We start from the raw sequence: 6,883 nt of genomic DNA on the forward strand, positions 1-6,883 counted from the left end.
CTGCCCCAACTCTTTTAGTCAAACTAACACAACTTCACATCATCATGGACAAGTGTAATGTAAAACTTGACAAATACAAAAAAAAAAGACAATTGTATTTCATGGTTTTAGGAATGTCAAAATTCAATTACAATACTTAACAGTATTACATAAGTGTATGATTCCAAAGAACTCATATACAAGATAAAGTGTAATGAAAATATATGGAGCTAGGGGTTATCTAGATCTCATGTTGTGTGATTATTATTGTTCCTTATAGCTCCACCCGCTTCACTTCTCACATTTCCATCGCTCCTTGCTTGGACATTTACACCATCATTTCTAGTTACATGATCCTAAAACATAAAAAAAAACTAACATAAGTGAAAATCAGTTTTGCAAAAACAAAGAGGTTTAGGGTTTAGGAATGTACTTACTTGCCATGCTTGCCAAGCATGTCCTCTAGTAATAACAATATATCCTTCATCTTACACCTTATCAAATAGAGCTTGCAAATCCCATTGTAATGAAAAATCATATTCATCTTGCGTAGGGGGGTGGTCCACTGCTTCAAGCTATAGACATATAAACAAATGAACATTTTAGAAAGTTGTTATTTAAGATAATCTTATTTAATTAAAAGATAAGATACAATTTGAGGCTAATATATACTTAAAAATATTGTTGAAATATCGACTCCTCCTTCACGTGTAACATCGCGCCTCAAGCTATTTGCCATCTATCTAAGAAAAAACATAAAACTCTTATGCATGAGGCCTTATGCATATAGCCTCATGCATATGGCTAATGCATAAAGCTACTGGCATGCATAGGTAGCTACAGGCATGCATTGGAAGGTACCGGCATGCCTAGGTTGCTACCGGCATCATGAACTAGTAGCTATCGGCATGCCTAGGTTGCTACATTGGAAGCTACCGGCATGCATTGGAAGCTACCGACATGCATAGGTTGCTACCGGCATGCATAGGTAGCTACCGGCATGCATTGGAAGGTACCCCTAGGAAGCTACCAGCATTGGAAGGTACCCCTAGGAAGCTACTGGCATGTCTAGGTAGCTACCTATGCATGCATAGGAAGCTACCAGCATGCATAGGTAGCTTCGAGCATGCCTAAGAAGCTAACGACATACATTGGAAGCTACTGGTATGCATAGGTAGCTACCAGCATGCCTAAGAAGCTAACGACATGTATAGGTAGCTATCGGCATGCCTAGGAAGCTACATGCATGCTTAGGAAGCTCCCGGCATGCCTAGGAAGCTACACGCATGCTTAGGAAGGTACTGGCATGCATAGGTAGCTACCAACATGCATGGAGTTTTTCTTTCAGCCCTAAACACTCTTGGAAACATGCTGATGCAAAACACATAAATGGAGAGAGAGTAGAGAGAGAGAGAGAGAGAGATGTGCTGGAAATTCAGTATATTACTATAGTACAAAAAGGTACTCTTCTACAGTCCTAGGCTGTCTTCATAAAAAGGGTGTTAAACACCAAAATTCTGGTCCCTACTTGGACCCTAAGGATCTAATCGCTAAAGGACTGAATGAGTAAAATGATGAGCTACCTTGCCTATTTATAGGCCTTTTGATTTCCTTGGAGAACTGGCCGACCACGGCCAGTAGTCTTGGCATTAAATCCATAAAACCCAGTGCTGCTCTGATTTGGTCCTGGTCATCACTGTTTGGTCCAGCCGTAAATTTCTGTAAGTAGCCGCCGACAGCTCATGTTTTCCTACCTGGTGGTTCAACCGACAACGCATCATCCATGCCCTGGCTTCGAGTCGAAGCTACTACCTCATTTGCACCCTGATGCTCTTAAATTCTGGTTCATACTCTTTATCTGGCTGCCTCTTCTAGACCAGCACTTGATAATGTCCATTGCATCTTTCATGCACATGACATCCCCCTCTACTAAACTTGATGACGGGATTCCAACTTGTTCTTGGATGACTGTCATCATCCCACTCTTTTCCCGAAGTCCCTCTGTCATCCATCCATCCATGGCAACCCTTTTCTCTGAAAGCCCGGCCTGGTTTTCAACCCACTTTGTCTCAGATTAAAATCTATGCATCTGTTTCATCTAGTCCACAATCCATTCTTGCCCCGACTCTGAACACTGTCTTGGTCTTCATTACTGAGAAATGAGTCTGGCACTCTCACATCACCCCTTGGAGGATAATCCTCCCTTGGGACCGTTGCTCGAGAACCTATCTGGCTCATAGGACTGCCATCCCCTCTGGCTCTGTGGAATCCCACCAACAAACCTCCTGGGAGCTCTTCCGGATTCTGTGTTCCTTGCCTTGGGCTTCGTATCCGTGTACTTTCCTGTACTTTGGACTTGTACACCATCATATGGGACTGATTCAGTGTTTAGCTTTGCTAAGCCTGATGCTCTGATACCAATGTAACACGCGAAAGCTCTAGGAGTCTTCTTTCAGCCCTAAACACTCCTGGAAACATGCTGATGCAAAACGCAAAAATGGAGAGAGAGAGTAGAGAGATATGTGCTGGAAATTCAGTATATTACTATAGTACGAAAAGGTACTCTTCTACAGCCCTAGGTTGTCTTCATAAAAAGGGTGTTAAACACCAAATTTTGGTCCCTACTTGGACCCTAAGGATCCAATCCCTAAAGGACTGAATGAGTACAATGATGAGCTACCTTACCTATTTATAGGCCTTTTGATTTCCTTGGATAACTGGCCGACCAGCAGCCGGCCCCAGCAGTCTTGGCATTAAATCCATAAAACCCAGTGCTCTGCAGCCGCCTCTGGTTGGTCAACCGCCACTGTTTGGTCCGGCCGCCCATTTTCTGTAAGCAGCCGACAGCTCATGTGTTCCTACCTGGTTCAGCCGCCGCCCGCCGACAACGCATCATCCATGCCCTGGCTCCAAGTCGAAGCTACTACCTCATCTGCACGCTGATGCTCCTAAATTCTGGTTCATACTTTTTATCTGGCTGCCTCTTTTGGACCAGCACCACCTGATAATGTCCATGGCATCTTTCATGCACATGACACTCATTCATCTTTAGGGCTTCAAAGTCCAAGGGCAAGTACCTTTTCTTGATAGCTCCCTTGATTTGTTTCTAGGTGACAGTGCTTTCCTAGACATCCTTTTCTCTACACCACTCCTTCCACCATATGATCACCCTTTCATTGGACAATCTAGCTTCACTAAAGCTCTAACTTCTTGTGCAAATTTGATGTGGTAAGGTAAGGTCTTGTTAGGCTAGATAATTTATTTGTGATCACCCCTAAAATGAATGTCTTTTTTTCAATCCTTTTTCTAGAGACGTTCTTTTTTCTAGTCCTTTTTCTAGAGACAATATTCTTATTTCCAGTTTTCTTCATGGAAGAAAACCTCTCGATGATCCCATTTCTTTCTAATGGATTTCATGATTGTCTCAGCTTCTTCCTTTGATTTTTTTTTTCAAATGTAGTATCTTTTCCCTCTCCTTTTCTTTTGGCCAACTTGTCAGGCTCATGATCTAAAGATTGCGGGTTCGAACCCTGCTCTCACCATGTAGTGTTCTTAGCATTAAAAAAATTTGAAGATTATCATATAATAATCCATGATTAAGAATGAAAAACGTTCCCATCCTATAGTTTGGTAGAAAAGTAGTAAAAAAGCAAACGAAGATTATTGTATAATAAACCATGCTTAAACTTTAGGGAAGAAACCTCATTAGTTAGGCAAAAACAGGCCAACATAGATTGGTTGGCTTCATTAGTACCAACAAGAGAGAAATAGTCGATCATGGACTCTATCTATGCCACTACATCTTTAGCCACATCTTTTCCTTTTGTTAAGAAGGAAGAGGGTTGCATCTACTCAAGCAAGAATTTCATTTCACCTTCATCATCATGTTGGCATGAAAAGAGAGAACATGCTTTAATGCCAAACTCAAAGAAAACCCAAAGAGGTGAAAAAGATAATATTCACTTTTTATTACATTTTGCGAACAAGGTTGAGTGCTGATTTACAATACTTTCTTGAAGATTGTTTATCCCTATGACAAACTTGGGAGATTGCTTGGTAAGATCCAAGGCATAGATGTTTTTGGAATCAATGATCCCTACAAATCCTGGGTGAAACCTACCACAACAATGAATCCTACACTTAGGGATGAATTGAGTGTGTTGGGATGCGTACGTCTTCCCATTTGCAATGACAGTTTGATCTAGGAAAAGAGTCCAATAGAAAATGAAGTATTCTAGAACTCTAAGCTTCTCTAAAATCTAAAGGATGCATAGCTCGATATCTATAAGTGCAAATCTACTAGCGAATATACATTTATGAGTAGCGAGAAACTGTAGAAACTTCATCCTCAATGTAGTGGTCGATAGAAGTCTAAAAAGTGACTTGCCTAAGCTCTTCATTCGTCAATTGGTTTGATCACTAATTGGTTGAAGGTCAATTTGAGTATTTCTACTGTATCAATACTCATATGGGATCATACATGTAATTCAATTGTCACAATTAAATTTTCTCTCTACCCTTAACATGGCTCTAATACCACCTGTAAGATACCTCCCGTACCCTTCCTTCCTTCGAGGTAGAGAGGGGTCTCACTAGTACATAACACCCCAAACATTCTATGAAGATTGCCTAATCGAGAGCCAATTCTTGACTATCCAATGTACGAATACATTCATGGTCTTGGGAGTGTTACCTAATATTTATCTATATTTTCTACTTTGGAAAGTATGTGACTAATCGGGTTGGTAGAGAGGGGTCTCACTAGTAAGAAACGCCCTAAGCTTTCTATGAAGATTGCATGATCGAGAGCTAATTCTTGACTATTTGATGTACAAATACATTCATGGTCTTGGGAGTCTTACCTAATATTAATCTATATTTTAAATACTTGACTAATCGGGTCCACCCTACCACCCACTTTCTAGATTCGAGATAGGTTCCACTTTGAGGTTTTTAATTACTAAGCACATTTATTGGTACAGATACATCACATAGCATAATTCCTTAATTTAATTTCCTTCACAGGTTCCTTTATCCCTTAATGCCAACAAATCATTTTTAAAACAATACATATATAATTATAAATTTTAATTACAACATAATCTTGAAAAACACCTCTCGGTGCAGTGAGTTAAAACACCTCTCGGTGCAGTGAGTTACATATAATCTAGGCATTGCGACCCCGTCCTGGTGATAAATTATTACATATTAGTAAGGTGAAATGTCCCCTCACTCACCTAAACTAACATGAGACCTGTTAGGCTCAGGGTTGCAATCCTGATAGGAACCTTCACCCTCCTTTGTGGTTTGTTAACCATTATAAGTAGTTGCCCAACTCCATAAATACTTAAGAGTTGGTTACCCTGGGTGGGGGAATACCCAATTGCCCCAAACCGATCACTTCGGAATGGTTATCCCCAAGAGATACACGTCCCTTGGTTTATTTTTCAACAACTTTAGAATATATGACCGGCCTTGTCGTAATCTTACATCCACATTTCACGTAGCAATCCATGTATCAAACATACTCACATGAGAGAGAACCTTTTCTATTTTCGTAAAGAAAATTTACCTAGTTAAATGTATCTACATTTCATGTAGCAATCCATGTAACAAACATACTCACATGAGAGAGAGAACCTTTTCTATTTTCTTAAAGGAAAAATCCCTAGTTAAATGCATAAGACAATCCCTTTTCTTAATAAAAAACTTCTAGGGTTGGTCCCACTTACATGACAAGGTGGAGGTCCAATATTTGTGGTTACAAGAAGTTGAGCTAGTCCTCCACTTCCTTGGGAAACATTTGCAATTACTGCTATTTGAGGTTCAATTGTATCCTCATCGAGTCCTCATCACAGTCAACTACCCTTGGGGACAACCACATCCTCCACGAGCCATTATTCCTTGTCGTGATTGAGCCTTATTTTTATTGTCAGGAAGTAACTCACATGGCTTGGGAGTTGAGTTAAAATCCTCTCTGAAGTAGAATATAACGTGGACTTCCTTGGAGATAGAACTTAAGTAGAATATAACGTGAACTTCCTTGGAGATAGAACCTCTAATCTCTTAGTTTATTCTTCCACCACCAGGTTTTATGCAAAGTTATAGTTTTTTTCTTTATCTTAGTAGTGAAAAATAGAAGAAACGGAGAAAGACATTGAATGAATGATCGATCGAGAGAGAGAGAGAGAGAGAGAGAGAGAGAGAGGTGGAAGTAGTTAGAGAATAGACCAGGAGAGGGAGAGAGTGAGAGGCAGGGAGTGAGAGAGGGTGGGGGAATTGACAGGGGAGTGAGTGCAGGAGATAGAGAGGGTGAGGGAGTTGACAGGAGAGTGAGAGCGGGAGATAGAGAGAGCAAGAGAGAGCCGGCGGGTCACCAGAGGGAAGGGACAGGCTGCGAGAGTTGGAGAGAGGCAGAAAGCACGTGAGGAGTGGCTGGGTTCGCTTAGCAAAAGGTCGCGAGGACGAACGAGTGGTGGTGAGGGGGTGGCTGGGCGAGGGGTTCGCTTAGACGAACGAGTGGTGGGGGGGTACGCGGAAACAAAGCAAAGGGGGTGGTGTAGGGCTACGCGGAAGTGATCGGCAGAGCTAATATCCTAGCCGTGGGGGAGTGGCTTTATAGGAGTACGAGGGGGTGGAGTGGTGCGTATGCAAGGAGGAGTCAGCACCAGCCTGCTACGCAAGGAGACGGAAAACTGCCAACGATGGATGGGGAGAAGAAGACAAAGAATGCTTTCACGGTAGCATGGCCAGTGAAACGGCAAAGAAGCTTCACGTTCCAGCAGATCATCCAGCGGCGAGTGCCGTGAGGTCCAGCGAGAGAGAGAAAGAGAGAGAGGGGCCCGGGCGGTGGAGACTAACTAGTAACGAGGAGGGGGGGTGAAGAAGATGGCCTCTTAAAAAA

General features: G+C 41.9%; 1 long non-coding RNA gene across 1 annotated transcript; it reads right to left on the minus strand.

Moving 5' to 3' along the window:
• Window positions 1-201: 201 nt before the first annotated feature.
• LOC147607142 (uncharacterized) lies at window positions 202-6,549 on the minus strand. The gene is made up of 3 exons (XR_015264911.1): window positions 5,712-6,549; window positions 417-554; window positions 202-335 (listed from the first exon to the last, which is right to left on the minus strand). It is a non-coding gene; the product is annotated as an uncharacterized LOC147607142 (long non-coding RNA).
• Between the last annotated feature and the right edge of the window lie 334 nt (window positions 6,550-6,883).

Source organism: Cibotium barometz, chromosome 56 (genome assembly GCF_041138505.1).
Source record: "Cibotium barometz isolate CiBa-2024 chromosome 56, ASM4113850v1, whole genome shotgun sequence".
NCBI classification, from domain to species: domain Eukaryota; kingdom Viridiplantae; phylum Streptophyta; class Polypodiopsida; order Cyatheales; family Cibotiaceae; genus Cibotium; species Cibotium barometz.